This window comes from Protopterus annectens, chromosome 10.part0, assembly GCF_019279795.1.
Source record: "Protopterus annectens isolate FY-2018-M chromosome 10.part0, PAN1.0, whole genome shotgun sequence".
In the NCBI taxonomy this organism is placed as follows: domain Eukaryota; kingdom Metazoa; phylum Chordata; order Ceratodontiformes; family Protopteridae; genus Protopterus; species Protopterus annectens.
The window spans coordinates 237,866,152-237,888,059 of NC_056744.1; positions in this window are offsets into that span (position 1 = coordinate 237,866,152).

The following is a 21,908-nucleotide window of genomic DNA, read 5'->3' on the forward strand; positions in this document are numbered from 1 at the left end:
GTCCTTATTTTTGGGCCTTTGTCCAACTTCTGTTTATGGCTTTGTCCAGATTTCTTGCCCTGAGGCTGAGAGGTATGACAAATTTGTCAGGGCCACCACCATCAGCCAAAGACATTTCAAATTGTGACATACTTGTTTCACCCCACTCCCCAAATGTAGTAACTCTGGATGTGTCCAAGCAAGGCAAGTAGCAGTTATGCAGCGTAAGTATACAGAGTATCCCCCCATCCAAGGTAGGCACAAGTATTACAGTGGCTTTTCATCTGTCCTTGATTTTGCAGAATGTTCTGGTTTTCTGTCATATTTTTATACTGTTGATTTATGCTGCTTCTTATTCAGAAAATGCATGTTGTTGCAGTGCCTATTGCTCTGTGTTTAAGTAGCAATGCTTTAATCACCATCAGGTAAGCTTGTCTGAGACTGTAAAATGCAAGTAAGCTTAATAAGCATACTGTTAAAGAATTACCAACATTGAAAGCCTTTTTGTTGTTGTCATGCAGAGAATATTTATATAACTAGATAGCGTATAAGCCTTAGGTATTGAAATACATATGACAGTATTTGTGATAAAGGAAGGGATTACAGTATTTTCAGAAGCTCATTACTTTTGTTGGAGACTTGCAGTCATATTTGCAGGCTTTACCCGTAAACTAAACAGAATGCCAATCTATCATGTGTGGTCCATAACCTGTGCAGTAATCATTTAAGCAATTTATCTTGAGTTTGTTTCTTGTTTGCTGTTCATTTTTTACTTTGATCATGTTTTCCCCATGATACAAGTAGACAGTTGTTATCAGGGAGCAGGTTTTTTTGGATAAGAAACATTTTTACAAGTGGGGGTATCACAGAGATTGCTATTTTCAGCATGTTGCTTGATGCTTTTATAAAGATGAATATAAATTATAATTAGAACTGCATTGCAAGGAGAAGTGGTTTGAGTTGAGTGCTGCTTGTATTTTTATACTTGATTTTGACTGGCATTCCAGTAATGTATTTAAAAAGTAATTTATTTTTTCATGCCTCAAAACCATTTTGTTTCCATCTAGATATTAAGTAAGCTGTCATGTAGCCAGTGCATTGAAATATTTTTTTTTTCTTCTACACTACATTTTTTCTTGATTGGACCCTCATAATGATGGTTTGGCACCCAGGGCAGTGTATTTAATTAAAGTCCCAGTTTTTGTAGTTGTCAGCACAGCTCCGCCCCTTTTTAGTTGGCCACACCCCTCCCATTGGTCCCACCCATTCAGCTGCCTCCTGCAGCCCCCCTTTGATTTGAAGTCACCAGCCACCACTGTATAAGCATGAGTACCCAGTTATTAAGTGCAACGGTTTCCATGGTTCAATGTATTCCTGATACAATGTTCAAGTTGCAATCAAGTATTTAATGGCATAGTGGGCTAATACAATATATATTTAAGGGGATTCTGATCTACTGAGTACTTCTGTCTGTTTAGCCTTATGCAGGTGGTTTTGACATAATGATTAAGCTCTTCACCTCTCAAGGACAAGATATAGGGTTTGATTCTGTTCTCGGGTTTCTGGCTAGGCTTAAAATCTCCCTTTAGAGCAGTCAGTTTATGAATCTATACACTCCTTCCTAGTATGATGTCTAACAGATGCTGTAGAACATATCCTGTTCTTTATAAAGAGTTGTGATGCAAGAAATTCCACTTAGTTGTGACACTTTCACAGGTTGAGGGGTTTGATCATGTAAGTGCTTCAGTCCTTTTTAACCCTGGCCATATTTATTCACACACACTGGTGATGCTATCAAGTTAAACGTGTGCTTTCTGACAACTGTTGTAGAAGCTTTTCTATGGTGTCATCACTTAGTGCATAAGTCAGGTGACTGAGAGATAGGCAGGCTGCATTTCAAGTCCAGTGCATACTTCTTATAGGTGTGTAAAAAACAACTAAAAGCATGAAACACGGCTTTCTGAACAGATGTGATGTGAACTATTCTACTTGGTTAAGACATTTTCACAGGTACAGATTTCTGATCACCCAAGGGTTGTAGTCCCTTTTAACCATGGCCATGTTCATTCACATAGGTCAGTGTTGCTATTACCTCAAATGTCTCCTTTCTGACTACTAGCATATAAGTTTTTTTCTGTGGCATTGATAGTGCGTAAGTCAGATGACTAAGAGTTAGGCAAGCACAGGTTCAAATATATGATGCTGTACCTTGTGGAATGGAAACACTTGTGCTAATAATGCCATTTATTTGTTTTCCCTGATATCACCTAGCCTGTTCCTCTGAAATATATTTTGTAATGAAGTCTTCCATAAGTACTCTTGCCAATATCCTACTTTGGTGAATATATCCTTGAACAAAATCAGGAGTTCATACAAATCTATGTAAATTTGTTCATCCTGATATAAAATATTCTATATCCTAGAAATGTGCTATTCAGTCACATTTTCCCCCACTGCTACTTCAGTGGTCTAGAACATATTAATGATGTAGGCAGGAGTTCAATCTCAACTCTGCATTTTTGTCTTTTAGAGCTGTCATCTGTTGCATTCCACTGAATGTAAGTTATCTTGCAATATGTGTGCATACATTATGCAGGGAATGATAGCATCTTCTAACATAATTTATTTATCTGTATTCTTCTGCCAGTGTGTTGAGATGGCCACTAGGTGAATATGTGGTCTTAATAGCTATAATGACTTATTTGATTGATCCATGTAGTTATGCATGGACAAGTAATGTTTTGGTGGGGGACTTGCAATATGACTGCTTCACTAGCTACCCTTATTAAGGAATTTATATGATACATTACAGTGGGGGAGTTCTGGGTTCATTTCTTTTGTGGTATGTTACTTGCTCTTTTTCATCACAGTCTTACTGCATGTGATACAGTTAAGGCATATATTTCCATATAATGTTTTTACACAACTCATTTGGCACCTTAATTTTCACCTTCTTTAGGAATTCTGTTAGCAAACTCTACTCCAGCTTCTGTGTCTGTGTCTATGTCTGTGTTGCTTGCCTTTCCATTGCTCTTATATGTCTGTATTTATTTGCTGATGTTGATTATATCATCACTACACGACTGTGCATGCACATTCACTTTGGATAATGTGACTTCTTGGGGACAATCATTTATTTATCTCATGTATTTAGATGTGGCTGCAAGGTGGCTTACCACAAAGTGGTCACAAGTCTGTGCTGTGGTGCTGTGGGATCAATGAGAGGCTCCTTGCCATGACTTGGCCATATGCATGAAAGTTGTTTTGGCAGCGACACGGCCACACTGCTAATGAACCCATGGGAAAGTGAATTAGCACATATTTTCTGAAGTTATGTAAGTCTGTAATGATAGTGATTAGCAGTATTTATTGATTGGAATCTGCAACCTTTTTCACGTAAAGAAATCTCAATCTTAGAAGGGACAGAGCAGAATTTTGTGAAAAATTAGTGACATATAAAAGCTGTGAGTTACAGTATAAATACTTATAAAATACATTACTTCATGGACTGTTAGATGGTTTTGAAAGTAGACACATTTCTTTAACATTTTTCATGTTAATAATAAATCCTGGGCTGGATTCACGAAGGCTTGCATGGAGTCTAAGAGTAGTGTAAGACGGCAGACAGCAAATATATCTGCCGAGCGATCCAACAACAGCCAGCAGGGGCATGCATGAGAGCTCCTAAAACTACTCTTGCATGGACAGTGTTATGTTATGCAAATTACCTCATTTGCTGCTGAAAGCTATGAAAATTAGGTAAATTTGTGATCCAGGAAACAGTAACCTGTCCGTGGAAGAGTAGAGTTATTTGCATAAATGTACTCCGTTGGTAACGGGGTACCGTTCTGCAAATAGCAAAACAGAGCTATGACAGCTCCAAATAAAGGATGCATCCAGTTGAGGAAGCATGCCAATGGCCAAATATAAGGCCATTGGCATTTTTATCGTTTGAAAATTAATAAAAATCAAAGTGTTTTTTTTCCCTGATCTCCGATGTTTAAGCATAGCGCAGCACCGCGCAAACGTGCGGCACTTTAAAAACCAGAAAATAAATAAAAAATAGCTAAAAATAGGCATTCTTATTAAAAATATTATTCTGCCATGCAGGTGAATGGCAGGCTGAAGACGACATGGCTACTGAGTAGTGGTTGCTAAGGGGGGAAGCTCGGTTTGAGAGATGTAACCAAGCATTAGTAGGTAATCCTATGCAAATGAGGATAAGGATAGTGAATCCCAAATTTCCCTGGCATGTGAGCCATGTCCCTAGAGTGTAAGTGTAGGAGTAGGGGAGTAGTAGAGTAGAAGATATGTGACATCATGAGGGGGTATGTCTGAAATACTGTAAGCTTATTGGAGCAGAGTGGCTTGTGTTTGCTGTGAGTTACTCAGGATTGGAAGAGGTGTGTCTACAGTTGTCCTAGCTGAAACCCAGAAACCGAAGGTGTACGCCATCGATATCACTGAAATTTCTTGCAAACGTGCTTTCACCATGTGCGTGCGTATGCGTGCCTGTAAACCTCTGAAGCCTGTGTGCGCACATGTACACCCGTCTAAGCCTGTGTAAGCCTGTGTGGTGTGCGCGGATTTGCACCCGCCTAAGCCTGTGTGCACGCGTGTGCGCTCATGTGCGGGTGTTTGCACTTGTTTGCACGGCACTGCCCCTTGTGGAAACAGAAAGGGAAAAGAAGTAGTAGGAAGTTAACCAAGGAGAACTAGCAGAGCTGCCAGGTGAAATAAATCAGAATCAGCCAATTACGCAGGCAGTACACTAGCCCAGCCCATCCCAACACTTAAAACTCTGCAAACAACATTCCCCCATGTTTTTCTCAAAAACACTGCAACACTACAGTATACAAAGAGAGTGAAAACTTAAAAAGCTTAACTCAGACAAAAAATGTTAGGGGATGACATTGCTATTATAAGTCAACATGTGCAAGATGCTGAGGGTGGTGCCATTGCGAATGCTGCTGAGCAATCCAAAGTGAGGAGATGGAGAAGAGTGTACAGACCCAGGGTAACCTACCAGGGGCTACATGAGCTGGAGATAGTGCAGCACTAGAGTGGAGAGAGAGCTCCAGCAGAAAACTGTTAAGCTGTGCAGGCCACGCCTCACACACAGAACCAACAGAGGGGAACCCATCCCATTGGAAACCAAGGTATGTGTTGGCCTAAGAATACTAGCAACAGGTACCTTCCAGAGACCAACTGGTGATATGATGGGGATTTCACAGGCATCAGCATCCAGGGTACTGCATCAGTTCCTGAATGCCACATCAGCACATGTCGGTGATCATGTATATTTCCCCAATTCCCATGAGGCATTGGGCAGCAATATGCATCTCTTCCAGCAAATAGCGGAATACCCTGAGGTAGTGGGTGCAATTGACTGCATGCACATACACATCAAAGCACCAGCCGGTGAGTGAGGTAGGGCCTACATCAACCGCAAGGGCTTCCCCTCCATCAACTGATAGGTTGTGTGCAATGCCCAGGGCATAATACTGAATGTGTGTACTGGCTGCCCTGGAAGCTACCACAATTCCCATATATGGCATCTGACACAGCTGTACCAGACATTTACCAATGGAGACATCTCTAACGGTCACCTAGTGGGGGATGCTGCATATGCACTGGAGCCGTGGCTGATGACACCCATCAGAAATGCACACACACCTGAACAAGAACTCCATAATGAGGCAGACACACATACATGAAATGTAATTGAGCGTGTGTTTGGGATGCTCAAGTCATGGTTCCGGTGCCTGGACACATCTGGTGGAGCCTTGCAGTACTCACCAACTACATTTACCCAAATTGTCATGGTATGTGCCATGCTACACAATATGATCCTGCAAAAACAGCTGCAGCAGGAACAGCATGGGGCAGGGCCAAACAGACCCCCACCATTGCCAAGGCCATCACAGGTAGAGCGTGACTCAGAGGAGGAACAAGCTGAGCCTGCCCCAGTAGGCAGAAGGAGGCATGCCCAGTATGCCTTGGCCTTGGCAAAGAGGCAACACATAGCACATACACTGGTTCAGTAGGAACCTTGGAAATGATACCTCTCTCTGACTCGCACATAAAATAAAAGGGATGTCTAACTTGACACTACCTGTTTTCAAACATGTATAGGGAGAGTACTATGTGTATCCAACATAGGCAGCCCTGCAGCACCGCCTGAGGCATGATCGCCATGTTTTAAGCAATATAAAGCAGTGCTAAGCAGCTTTTACCACTATTTAGTATATGTAAACAAAATTGCCCGTGCTAACTAGCGCAACATCGGGCAATGTTGAGCAATGTTGGGCTGGTCTGGCAAAGTCGGGCAAAGATGAGCAAAGTCAGGTAAACATGCTCATATTTGCTTTACTGTTCCTTAAGCAGTCTGGTCTGCCCAGCATGAAAGTAAAAAGCAGTGACATGGCTCGAACCCAGGATACTGTGCACTATAGTCACAGTACTGAACCACTAAGCCATGACAGCATTTCACTGGCACAAACACAGCAGGACAATTGTACACTAATGCAAACACAAAGAAATGCTGTATCATGCCCCTAAAGAGGCATATGGGTAACCTCCCCAACAGGACTATGCAGACAGAGAACAGCAGGCCAGGTGGTGTGATGTGGGTTGGGTAGGCTATGAAGTCGCAATCTAATATACGTGACATTGGATGCTAAGATCTGTAGTACAGAAGTATGCCTCAAGCCAGTACGATAGGCAACAGTACAGACTAAAATGGTGTACCTTACATAGCAGTGCAGGCCTAGCAAATGTGTATGTGTCAGGTGAACCTCTCATCCTATGTACACCCACAGTAACAATCAGGTGTGCCCCCGGGTAGAAATATACAAAGAATAGCTGCCCCCCTGTATATAGAAATGTTGATAAGCCTATGCAAAGTGTCTCATGGAAGCCCTGCAGGCACAGCATGATCCCTGTTGATTTATAGCACAAAGGTAAGCCCTGCTTTAAAAATACAACTTGATTTTCTACACACATATAGTATAAATGTCTATACCGGGTGTGCTCACACACTTCAACAAATGTAGTGAATTTCATTCAGCATCACACTGAAAGGTCATACTGGGCATGCTCACACACTTAGGCCATGTCTGAGTACAGCAGTGGGCCACACATATCTGGCAGTTGCATGTTTTACTCCAGGAACCTGTCACTTTTCACCAATCCAGCCTTGTGCACACAGTTATATGAAAACAGACACATAATATATTGGAACCCTGTCATAATCACACTATGTACCACAAGTACGTAAGTTGTTAACAGAAAGTGAAAAAGCAAAGAAGATCAATAAACCTGCAATCAGTATCATCAATAAACAATGTGCACTCCAAATATTATCCAAGCCATGTTCCGGCAAAAGAATCTGTGAAGGAGTCCATACAGAACCATGACGCTTCCTTCCGCTATGTCATAAATAGCAATGTACACTCATATATGTCCTGAGTCAGTGCAAACTTTAAATGACTGACATTGCCAACATCCTGTCAGGCAGGATCATACATACATACCCCCTTCTCACTGACAAAAGCCCCTATCATCATACCTGGAGATTGTGAAAGCACAGATATCACATATAGAATGGGTAAACAGCTCCTTCCAAACCTGAAAACACGGCATCTATGGGATTATATTGTTTCCCTGGCTGTGTCATAAGTGAACTCCAGAACAAACAGACCCTGCACCTGAACAGTCTGTTGAGACTCACCCTCTGTACAGGATATGAAACTGTTGAATGTGTTACAGCAACATTTGTCACACTCCACAAGTGTTGGTGCACAACAGACCATGGGAACTATTGTCTTATAAGCCTATTAAGCCTGCTCTGCAGGGCCATGGAGTCCATCATGATGGAACTCATAAACAGAGCTATTGGGAGCCTACAAACACCCAACCCTACCAATTTCGGTTTGGTCATGGGCAGATCATGGTTCCCAAACCTGCTAGACTGTTTTCAAGGCAGTCACCCAGGACATACATCAATGAAATGAGCTACACACGTCCCACATAGCCCTTGAAACGCCCTTTGCCAACATCCCAGACACGTCGTATCCATAAAATCAACAACCTGTGCATAAATATGTCTGTCATCTGATGGATTGCCAACTGGGGCACAGATAGATCACACAAGGTAAGAAGTGTGGTCTCCTGTACAAGCTGGTAACAACTGCTGTCCCCCATGGCTAAGTCCTGTGACCCCTCCTGTCTGGTGTATACTTTTCAGAAATACAGTCAAACACACGAGGGCTATGTTTAGCAAAGTTTGTGGATGACTGCCAAAAAGTTGTCGTAATTGATGTTTGGAACAACAGGGACATCCTTAAAAAGGTCTCAGTCAGACAGATATGGTGTCAGAATCATGGCCTCGGGCTACAGTCATACAAATACCACATAGATGCCAACACCCTAAATATGGAAATAATAATAAGGGATCTATGGACAAATGTGGATAGTCATCTCTACTTCCAGAAACACATTCACAATGTGGTCAGAAAATCATGCTATGTGTTCCCACAAACTGCCAAGGTCTTTGCATGTAGGTCAAAGGAGGTTCCCTCTACTCATCAGTCATCAGACCCGTCAGAGAGTACCACAACACACTTGCAATGAATCTGACTAGGCACCTTCAGCAGCTGGAAAGACCACTGAAGTACCTCAACAAGAGGATTACTGGCCTCAAACAGTTGCCCCATGCAACAAGACTGAATTTAACTCAATCTGTACTCTGTTGCATACTGTCTACTCAGGAGATCTCTGCCCAACAGACAGGTCCATGTCATGGCAACACTCAGATCTGCTCTGAGTTACAGCTCAATGGCACTAAATATACAGACCCAACTGATATTGCCAACATCCTGGTAGATAAGATCAGTGTAAACTTTACCCCCCTCTCACCCATGAAAGAGCACATCTCTATAATGGAAGACTGCAAAGTTGCTGTCATCACGGCTGCACAGGTAAAAAACACTCTCCAAAGCAAGTATCACAGCATCCATGGGACCAGATAACTTCCCAGGCTGTGTTCTACACAAACTACAGAAGGAACAAGCCCCACACCAACGTACCATGTTCACTCATAGCCTCACTTCAGGCTTTGTGCCTGCTGAATGGTGCACAGTGATGGTTATCCCACTACACAAGGGTGGAGACACCACGGACCCCAGGAACTAGCACCCCATTAGCCTGATGAGCCTGCTGTTCAAGGACATGGAATATATCATCATACAACTTATAACAAAAGACATTGATAATCTCCAAACTCTGGACCACAACCATGTTGGGTTTGTAAAATGCAGATCATGTCTCCTAAACCTGATAGATGACATTGAAGCAGTCACCAGAACCGTAGACAAGGGTCAGGTGGTTCGCACAGCCTTTGTAGATCTTGACACAGCTTTCAACACCATCCCACACTCTGGAATTATAGATAAACCCACTAAACTAGGTATAAATTGCTATGTCACAAGATGGGTTGCCAACTGGCTTACTGACAGAACACACACTGTGAAAGTAGCAGACTCCAAGTATGACTTTGGACCAGTGATGAGTGCAGTACCACAGGGTCCAGTCCTGGGTCCTGTCCTGCTTTGTATCTACTTCCCTGAAGTAAACTTTAACATAGAAGGTCTGTGGCTAATGAAGTTTCCAGATGACTGCAAACTAGGAGCCATAATTTTAAATACTAAAGTTGTGCACATCCTACAAAAGGGCCTCACTGAGACAGATGGCTGGTGTCAAAGCCATGGCCTCAAGCTCAATGCCAAAAAGTGCATTGTCATCCTCTTTGGTAAAAACTCTGTAGTCATGAACTACAACATAGGTGGTAGTATACTTAACACTGAAAGTGTGATAAGAGAACTTGGGTCAGAGGTGAACAGTGGACACACCTGTGATAATCACATCCCCACAGTAGTCAGGAAATCCTTCTATGTGGCACACCTCATCACAAAAGGTGTCTCATGCAGAATAGAAGAGGACCTTGTTCCCCTCAACTCATCAGTCACTAGATCCATAATAGAGTACAACGCCCGTTTTGCTATGTACCTCACAAGACATCTACAACAACTGGAAAGCCTGCAGCAATACCTCACAAAGAGCATTAGTGACCTGAAATACATGCCATACACAGAACATCTCAAAATGCTCCAGCTGTACTCTCTCATATATCGCCTACTCACAGATGATCTCTGCCTAACATACAAAGCTATGTCAAACACAGAGCTGTTGGACATGCTCCATGTAAAACACTCACAATCCCTTTGAGCTTCAGCCCCAAAACCACGAGTGAAATACAAAAGGAAGGGGTGTATCCATTTACCTTATGGATACCCACACCTTCAGGCTAGTGGCACAGCATGAGGCCTTGGAGACCATGCAAATGCAACTAACATTGGGCAAAGCTGCTTATCAGATTGTAGCCTGCTACAGATCACCTACCTTGTCTCTGGAACCTCACTCAGTATTCCTGAGAACAGTGGAAAATATAAAGGTCCTATCAAACACCATTATATGAGGAGATTACAACTACCCAAACATTGAGTGGGAGAATTACTCGTGTACAATGTCCTTTGCCCAATGTTTCCCAGAGTTTAAAAACTCAAACGCCCTGAAACAGCTGGTCACCATGTCCATTAGAGGTGACAACATACTGGATCTGATCATCACCAACATGGGGTACCAGTGTTCCACAACAGAGATAAACCCCTCGCTGGTAATATCAGATCATAAAGTAATCACACTGGACATCCACACCCCCCCAGTCCATGAAACCACTGTGAAGACATTTTAAAAAAAAACTGCACACTTCCTAAGACCAAAGTGGAAAGTTTCAAAGCCCCCTTGCTATAGGATAATGCTATACAATCTGCCAAATCATTTACAAATGCATTCTATGAGCATCTACAGAGATGCATGGCTCAAGACATCCCAAATAAAACCAAGATGCAGTCCTCCAAAAATAAGAAACCAATCTGGTGGTCGTCGCCCATAAATAAGCTATACAACAGAAGGAGGAAATAAACACATGATAGAGCAAACTTCACAAAAGGAAAGGCATCACTGATCATTATTAGGAAGACATAATGATCGCTCATAAAATAATCCAAGGCCAGTTTCAAAAGACAAATCGCCAAGGAATGTAAGAATAACAACCACAAAGCCTTTGTTAGCAATACTAAACATTTAGGTGGCAACTTCCAAATATGCTGTCAGCTACTGAAAAATGGCAATAAATACACTGAACCAACTTACATTGCCCACATCCCGGGGGACGGGTTCAGTGCAAACTCCCCCCATCACCCCCAAAATGGCCTGTGTCCATCCCAGAAGAATGCAGAGCCCCAGACGTCATGGACATGCAGGTAAAGACAGCCCTCTCCAAAGCTAAGAACACAGCATCAGTGGGACTGGATGGTGTCCAAGGCTGCATCTTACACCAGCCCCAAAAGGAATTACACCCTCACCTACATTCACTGTCCAGACTCAACCTTACCACAGGCTATATACCCAAAGAATGGCATACACCAACAGTCATCCAGCTCCACAAAGGGGGTGCCACAACAGAACCTGGAAACCATTGCCCTATAGGTCCACTCAACCTGGTCTGCAAAGCTATGGAGCACATTATCATGGAACCCATAAACAGACACATTGGGGACCTCCAGACACTGGACTCTACCCAACTTGGCCTTGTTAAAGGCAAATCCTGCCTCCTAAACCTAGTTGACTTATTTGAAACAGTTACCAAGGACATAGATGGAGGTGAAAGTAGTCCACATAGACCACCTGGACCTCACTAAGGACTTTCAAAACCATTCCCCACTCTGTCATCATGGACAAGCTTACCAGCTTGAACATTAACAGCTATGTCACAAGATGGGTGGTCAACTGGCTCACAGATCAAACACACATGTTCAGAGTTGTGGGTGACATGTCCGACTGTAAACCAGTCACAAATGGCATGCCACAGGTCTTGGTCCTGGGACCCCACCTGTTTAGGAGATACTGCTCAGAGGTACAGGCAAGCATGGGAGGAGTATGGCTGAACAAGTTTGTAGATGACTGCTAACTGTGGTCCATAATTGACTCTACGGCTGACACAGACATCCTCCAGAAGGGTCTTACAGAGACAGATACCTGGTGTCAAAACAATGCCCTCAAGCAGAATGCCAAAGAATGCATAGTCATCCCCTTTGGATAAAACAAAGTTCACACAAATTACCACATAGGTGGTAACCCAGTATGTACAGAGAAAGTAATTATGGCCCTGGGGACCCAGGTAGATAGTAAACTCTCCTTTGATGATCACATGGCCAAAGTGTTTAGAAATTCCTTCTATGTACCCCACCTAATGTCACCTAATGTAACCCACTTTGTCTAGTCTGATGATGTCACCATCCTACAAATATACCTGTGGAAAGGAGAGCTCACAGTAATGTGTATAGTGCGTCGTGTAAATGTATACTCTTCTAGTATCGTTATGTAGTGGTTTGAATCCTGCACTTGACAACTGTGTGGGTGTGTGTGTTTGCGTGTGATCTCCTTGAAAAGGAGCAGCCTTTTTGGAGACTACTAAAACACCTTAAAAGTGGTATACTCATCTTTGTCAAGTCTGATGATGTCACCATGCTACAAATATACCTGTGGAAAAGAGAACTCCCAGTAATGTGTATAACACGTCATGTTAATGCGTACTCCTCTAGCATCATAAAGTAGTTAGGTAAGGGTTTGAATCATAATCCTGCACTTGACAACTGTGTGGGTGTTTGTGTGTGATCTCCTTGGAGAGGAGCAACCTTTTTGGAGACTACAAAAGCACCTTAAAAGTGGTATACTCATCTTTCTCAAGTCTGATGATGTCACCATGCTACAAATATACCTGTGGAAAAGAGGAATCCCAGTAATGTGTATAGCATGTTGTGTTAATGCCAACTCTTCTAGTATCATAAAATAGTTAGGTAGGGATTTGAATCCTGCACTTGACAACTTTGTGTGTTTGTGGATGATCTCCTTAGAGAGGAGTGACCTTTTTGGAGACTACTAATACACCTTAAAAGTGGTATACTTATCTTTGTCAAGTCAGATGATGTCACCATCCTACAAATATACCTGTGGAAAGGAAATCTTCCACTAATGTTTATAGCACGTTGTGTTAATGTGTATTGCTCTATTATCATAAACTAGTTAATTAGGGGTTTGAATCCTACACTTGGTGTGTGTGTGCTCTATGGGTATGACACTGTTTTTCAATGTGTTGTGGGTTTTGCTTTTACTACTGTATGACATATTACTATGACAACAGTATGTGCATTGCACATGTCAGGTAGCTGTGTGGCAAATACATATATGCACATGCGACCTCAATTATTTCAAAGGTGGGAACCCTGCTTTCTCCATGAACACATCTGTTATCTTTGCCAGAGTGTGCTGCCACTTTCCAGACCTTAGGTCACATCTGTATGCTTGTGACAAGCCCAGCCACTGCAGTGATCCCTGGCCTAGGTCATCGGTGTCACACACACTCATTATGGTTTCTATTGAATAGTGTGAGTGAGGGTTTATGCCTGAGGTATATTTCAGACCTGTTCAAATGCAGCAAAGTCTGTCAATGATGGCTATTCATTATAGGTGTACAACAACCTTTGTGGATATGCATGCAGACTCCTTATTGCTTATGTGATCCACCGAGGGATTTCAAAATACCTTTGGAAATGTGATTACCAAAGGAGAGATGATGTAACACTTGGCTGTATGTACATATTCGTACCTGTTCAACATGTTGGGGGCTACTACCTATGTGGTACTGTGGGGATACTATGTTTTGTAAAAATGTATGACTATGCTTTAGTTGGCTTATAGCTTTACAGCATGGATTTGACAACAGGTATCTGTCTGTATGATACCCTTGTGGAGGATGTGTGTGTCATCTGGAGAATGCATTATAGGCCACAGTATGCATTACCAGATGTGAACGGACATATCCCTACTGTGTTTTCTTGCACCTAAGAGAGCTATATGCCAAACGGGAGTGGTCCCAGGATTGGGTGCAGGTGAATACCACTGGTTACTGGCATAGTATAGTACCTGAAGGATCCAAATGTTACTGTGTGTCGTACATCTGTGTGTCAGTTGTAAAGACATCATCTAATGATTGTTAATGGTCAGGCTGTTGAGGTTATCTATACTCCCAGAATGCAAACCAATGACAGATAGTAACAGTATCACCCACAGCACAGTGTCAAACCATGTCATACACACGTGTACCCAAGTTCCAAGATGTGTGTAGTGCAATTCATACTGGCCACCAATATTAACTATGGAGTATTAACACTGTGTAATACAGGCCATATCACCCTGCCCATGTGTCCACTATGCACATACATGCAGACAGTGCACCTCCACCATGTCCACAAATGTACACCTGCAAATCTGTGCTGCACACATCCCACACGTACTGTCCACTCTCTAACACATGCTGCCAATACTACACACATCAGCTAAGTGGTACGTGGGTGGACAATACACTATTGGAATTAATACTGGTATAAACAATACTACATCGACAATCATAGCTTTAATGTATCATGCCTGCTCAGCTACACCTTCAAGGATATCATTATATTTTACTGCTGACAACATGCTAACATTGCTATACTGCTATAAAGTCACCCTGTGCATCAGCACCATGTTAGCCTGTTCCTGCATCAATGTTACAGATGACAGGAGGTGGCACAGGTTTCATCATATGCACAGGGTGTGTTGTTGGTTTGCCAGAGGCCTATATTGAGCCATACAATCAACATGTGTGTGTGTGTGTGTGTGTGTGTGTGTGTGTGTGTGTGTGTGTGTGTGTGTGTGTGTGTGTGTGTGCGTGTGTGTGTGTGAGGGCCAAGAGTACTGTTGTGGGCCAATGTTGATGTAATGTGTGAGGGTATGTGTTAGCCCTAGCTGTCTGGTTTATGTGTATGTGTGTGTCTGCATGCACACAGTTTCACCATGTGGCTGCCATATATGGGGATTTGTGGGACAGCCACAGACTGCACCTTCCAGGCTTTACAGATCACCATCTCTGGCCATGGATACGGTACCTGTGCTTGACAGGGGTGCTACTGACAGTATTGGGTACTAAGCCAGACTGGGTACTATCCTCAGAGGTAGACAGATGTACACTGGACCCAGGTCCCTGCTGGGACTGGCCAGAGCCATGTGCACGTGGTCTTCTAGGACATTCTATGGACAGCACACCCCCAACATTGCTGGGGCTGGTACTGGCACTATGGGAGCGGCTGTGACTTGAGGGATGTCCGCGGCGACTGCCAGCTGCTGATGTTGCTGGCATATGTCCACGTTGATGTCTCAACCATCCCGCACTGTCCTGACACATGGACATGACATTGCAGAGGACATTTAATGTCTCACCCCAACGTCTATCAGTGACCTTAGTGTAATTACAGATGGCACCTGCTAGGTCACATATACTGTCATTTAAAGCAGTGTTATGTGCCCTCTGTGCCCTTAGTCCCTGTCTGGTGTACTGTTCCATATGTGCCTGAGCCTCCATGACAGCCTGGAACATGCATGAGGTTGTAAGACCTGTGGCACATCTGCCAGGGGAATGATGACCAGCAGTGCTCTGATAAGAACCCCTGGACATCTGCCTACATGGTACCATTCCAGACATCTGGGTATGGCTGCTGTGTCGGGATGCATGTGCCATAGATACCATACTGTCCTGGCCAATTCCGACTGTACACTGTCCCTCAGCTAAGGGCATTGTTGATGGATGTATTGGCAGTATGACTGTGTGCATGGATGGGGTGGACACTTGTGTACTGTCGATTTGTGGCCCAACAACAGACCCTGGCAAACATGCCTGTGCCTCAACACACCTATCCTCATTATCACTATTTGTGTCAGTGGCATCAGCTTCCCTGCTGCAGTGAACCAGCCCAACCTCAGCACCTGTGACAGGAAGTTAGGAAACACACTTTATGACCTGTACATGATGTCAGAACACATGCACACATGCACACATGAACAAATCCACACATGCACACATGCACACATGAACACATGAACACATGCACACATGCACACATGCACACAAATACACTCCTCACTAAAGCAGACACACACACACACACATACACACATACACACACACACACACACACACACACACACACACACACACACACACACACACCACCAGAAATCCAGAACATACTCAATAGCGGTTGATGGTGGGGTACAGTATCACAAGCCAAACAGTCATATCACAAGTGTCAGCATGCAGGATGTGTGCTGTTCAACAGCATGCAGTGCCAGTATTGACAGTTCTTGCTAATAACAGTATACATGGCTTTGTTATTCAGTGATTGGCCTCACCCTGGAACGCAATGTGTACATGGACACAACATTGCTGTGCAAGTCTTAAAAGCTCTTCAATGTCCTGTGCACCATCACTCACAGGTATACATACCATGGCTGGAAGTGTATCTGTGTGTCACATAGATATCCATTTCTGATTAGAGCATCTGTGTCTTTAGCAGATAATTGTGGACACAGGTTTAGCTCATGTGCTATGTATACACACAGGATGAGTGTTGCATGTATACATGATGGAATACCATTGCTCAACATTGCCATTGTACAGTGGTTATGGTGAGTGTAAAACATATTGTGGACATGCAAGTGCCAGCCATGACATGGCATGCTACATCACAACTGCAACATTAAACATCACACATACCCAATGTGTGTCATGTGACCTATACACTCAATAGCATTACAAGACATATATGTGTCACCTTGTGCAAATGGTGATTGCTATGCATATTGTGTATAGGTGCATATGTTTGCACACACACAACATTGAGGTGTATAGCAATGAATGCTATGTGTAGTACTGTGGTTACTGTAACTGGATGGGGTGTAGTACCATGAGCCATCATCATGCAGCATCATGTGGTCACTCAGGGCTACTAATGTGTGCCAGACTGGCAACTATCATGCTGTACCTGAACTGCAGTACTGTGCCTACATTCACCATTTCACAGACAGATCTTATTTGGGTTTGTAAGGTGCCCAATAGGGAGCATTGCCTAACATGAATGTGCTGTTTGTTGAAGAGTGTTGCACCACGACATGATAGGACTCTATCCCTCAGGTATATTATGTGTGCTGTGTGGATGTCATTTGGGATACTGGAGTGTGACCTTACAGCGGGTGTCTGAATACGCCATGTGTAGCATATTAACGTGTACTACATATGGCAAAGTTGTGTATGTTGTGTCCATGTGTATCAACTCTGCCTATCCAATGTCCACTACAGTGTAGCCACAATTGTTTGGGATGCTCTGTGTATAGCATGTGTTTGAGGCAGCTACTCATGTTACTGAGATGTACATAGTCTCACAGCAAACATGCACAACATGCATTATGCGTAGGTATGTTACATGTGTACATGGCCTACACCTCACCTATGACATGCACATGTTATTTGCAATATTAAATGTAGAACACACTCACCAGCATGGGTCTGCTGCCTTGCTGTCACACCAGAGGGACCTACAAGGATATGAGACAGTTTGTCAGTGGCAACAACTGTGGCATTGCTACTGTGGGTTTGCAATCTTACAGTAGTACAATGGTTGACAGTCACAGGCCTACAGATTATGTCCCAAATTATCAGTATTGCACAACACCAGGCTCCACATCTTCTAACTACACAGTACACATCTCACATATGCATGATCTACCAATCGAGGTAACAATAGTCTACAGATATGCCATGTTACATGCACGCTCCGTGTGAACTTGCTGGGTGGCTCTGGCCTCCATGATGATACATGTGTGCTGTTGCTGCTGTTGGCCAGGAGCCACCAGGCTCAGGATCAGCTCCTCCACTCTGGTGAGGGGGGATGGATGGTTACCCCACCACCTGTGGCAAGCTGTTGTCTACGGACATCAGACACACGCTGCTGGGCATGTCTAAGTAAATCACTGCAGTGATGGCGTACCTGCTCATATGTCTGGTTATGCATGCCTATGTCATTTACCCTATGGACAACATCTTGCCACATTGCAGTCCACTCATGCTGGTCCTGGCTGGTTCTGGAGAAAAGCAGGGTGTAGTGCTGAATCAGACTGGTTGTTATTATGTCATCCTCAGCTGGACTGTAGGTAGGGTTGCGATGGTGGGCCATGACCCTGGAAGACAATGAAACAATATGTGTGAACAAGTCATGTGGCACACTTAACATTCTAAAGTACAGATATCACTGAACTGCCATATATAGCAACCTATTGGCTGTCAGCGGATACACACTTTCAATACCACATATCAGTGCTCAACCCGCAACTGCCTGACAGTGCCTGGCATGCTCTATATATTAAGCTATGTTCTGCACAGCAACAAAGCGAAACCAGTATATAAGACTATACAACAGTACATGGCACACTGTATGCAACACAATGCACCACCTAGCCACAGGAGGTATATATCAAGCTAATGCATAAAGAGATATGTCATCCATTGCAATGATTGTAAAGTCCAGTTACAGTATTAACAGTATACCACACTAGTTGTTGATGGCAAACCCCTTCCTAACATATGTGCACATTCATGAATATAGGTTGCATACTGCTGTCCTAGACTATACGTGTTGCTAGATACGCACTTATATCCTGTAACACACATATGACCGAGGGCATGTTACAGGCATACCCACACACACATCAGACATACATACAAGACACAAAGGTATGGCAACCCAGATGAGCTTTACCTGTGTACCATACAGTACTGTGTGTCAGTACTTACAAAACCTTATGCCTGAGGTATCTAATCTGTGAGGACTACAGGGAACACACAAAACAGTGGTTCCAAGAAATGTGGACATACACCATACTGTGCTGTTTAGGCCTACAGCTTTAGGTAGTACTACATTTCATATGGGATTTGGATTCACCAGCAGTACCAATCAATAAGCATACATGTACTGCTTTAGCCTACAATGGCACACCCCAGTCAACACCAAGGGACTATGTCAGACCGTATGCCATACTGCTTTTTCTGCCTTGCAATAGCATACACATCTTTTGCTGGGATCAGAGCTAGGACACAAAATACCACGACAAAAACAGTTTCCCACTAAGCTATCACACATATACACAACTTTGACACATTCACCAACACATTCACCATCACACTCAGTTAACCGCACATAACAATTATTGCAACAAGTACATGTGGGTGCATATTGGTTTATAGGTAGGTAATAGGCTATTGGCCCTAGGGCCTATAGAAGCACAGAAATACAGTACCCTGACCTTTGACACCCATGCAATTTAATTTCATGTGCTCCTGTCAAGCAGAGCCACAGAGGTGATTCCCGGGGTGTATTTCCTATCTCCCATCCAATCATCAGGATTATTCATGATGACTGCTAATGAGGAGTTTTGTTTGCTATTGATAGGTAGCTTGTTTCAGAGTATGGGATGTCTCTGAGATAGGGATCTATCCCTCCAGCATGTTCTGTTTATTGAGGTGACAAGGATTAGGTCCCTAGAGCATGTATCTTGTACGGATTGAGATCTGGTTACATGGAGCATGTCCAGCAGCTCTGGGTTTGACATAGCTTTGTATGTTATGCAGAAGTCACCTCTGGGTAGGCGGTATGCGACACAGTCTAGCTGTGGTTTTGTGAGACGGTCTGTGTAGGGCAGCTGTTTGAGGCTGGTAATACTCTTTGTGAGGTATGTCTGTGGCCTTCCCAGTTGCTGTAAATGTCTTGTGAGGTACATACCAAAAGGGGCATTGTACTCTATAATGGGTTTTATGAGTGATGAGTAGAGGGGAACACTGACCTCTTTTTCCCTGGATGTCACACCTTTTGTGATGGGGTGTGTCACATAGACAGATTACATGACTAGTGTGGCACTGTGATTATCAAAGGGGAGACTACTGTCCACCTGTGTCCCATGGTCTCTTATCACACTTTCGGTGTTAAGTAGACTACCACCTATGTGGTAGTTCATGGGTGCAAAGTTTTTACCAAAAGGGATGCCAATGCATTTTCGACATTGAGCTTGAGGCCATGGCTTTGTCACCAGGCATCTGTCGCAGTAAATATGACCCTCTCTCTCTCTCTCTATATATATATATATATATATATATATATATATATACACACACATACATATAAACATCCATTGGTGTACATATAGATATACATATAGGCACATATACAGTCCACCTTTCATGGTGGGAATATCAATTATGCGAAGGTTGTGAGGTATACAGATATGTAATAATATTGCACAGTCTTGTGCGGAATGCATTGAAGGTGTTCTCAGCCCATGTAGCTTTAGCAGGCCTCACTGGCTGCAACACTGCAAACCTAACAAATCATACCCACTGCGTTTAACCACCACATGTATATACCAGCACTGTATGCTGTTTTGTTTGCCACACACTACAACCTACATAGAAATATGCACATAACAACCTTCACCAACATATATATGTCCACCCTTCACAAACAGTTGCAGTATGTCCCTTGCTCTGTGCACATGTACAGATGCTAATATATCTGACACAGAAATATCTGTCCGTATGTTATGTGTGTGCCATTCACACACAAGTTCCACACTATTGTAAGTCCATGGACCTCACGGCTGACCTGTTGGGCCTTGCTGCAACATGAACAGGTGACACATGTGAGCACACAGTAATATTAGAGGGCGTATATATAGCTGCAAATGCTAGATTAGCATACTAGCCTGGTACAGCAGTTGCCAATGCTAAGCTACATGTTAATATGACTATCATGGATGTGTTACTCTGTCACATCCATGTTTACATAGCTGTATGCACTACTCCCCCAAACAGCCATTGTACACACTACTGTACAGAACACATATAACATGGATCAGATGTTTGACATTTAATGCTGAGCTACATATGTCACAGTTATGTCCCACTGCACACAGCTACACACTGATTTGTCCATGGCAGTAGTTCTGCAGGGCATCTGTGCATAGATACGTACTGCTGCCACATATGGATGTTTCAAAGTATGTGTAGAGTACTCTTCAAAAACATCTACTACATGCCAGTAAATACATATCTGTTACATACCTTTCCTTTGTATGTGTTTGTAGTTTTAAGTTCCGTGTGTCTTTTATTTATTTATTTATCTATTTATTTATTTTCTGTTGATGTTGATGTTGATGTGGGTGGGTGTGTGTCTGTCTGTCTCTCTCTCTCTCTCTCTCTCTCTCTCTCTCTCTCTCTCAATACCTACAATGGAATGATTGCATGTGTGGACAGCAAGTACAGCCTGCTTTTATAGGTATCTGCATGCAGCCTGCTGTGTGGTAATTGCAGTACTCACTGTCATAGCAACCCAATGCTATAAATTGTTAAGTCAGGTAGGTGTAGCCCTTTCAGCTTTCCAAAGTAGGGTCCATGCTTGTTTGCTGTGGACACCGTTGTTTAAGTCAGAAGGTTGGTATACATCTCATATCTGAAGCTAGGGGTGTAGCCAGTGATTTAAATTTTGTACTCAGACCTGAATGTTGCCACTTCCAGTACACAGTTGTCAGTGTAGAATTGTACTCACTTCTACAAATGCTAACACAAGATACATGGGAGTATGTAGTTTCTTTTCTACTTATACAATTAACTGACATACATAAGTAGTTATTGAGATGTATTCATTTGGCACATGAACTGTTTATGAACTGCTATACTGTGAATATTAATGTGCTCACTTCTGCACAGTTTGTGCTTTTTTATTGTTGACATTAGCACAGGATGCTCAAGAAAACTGGATAATTCCAGTACTGAGTATGCCTACTTACATCCTTGGTAGACCCTGAACACACAGGTATATTGTACA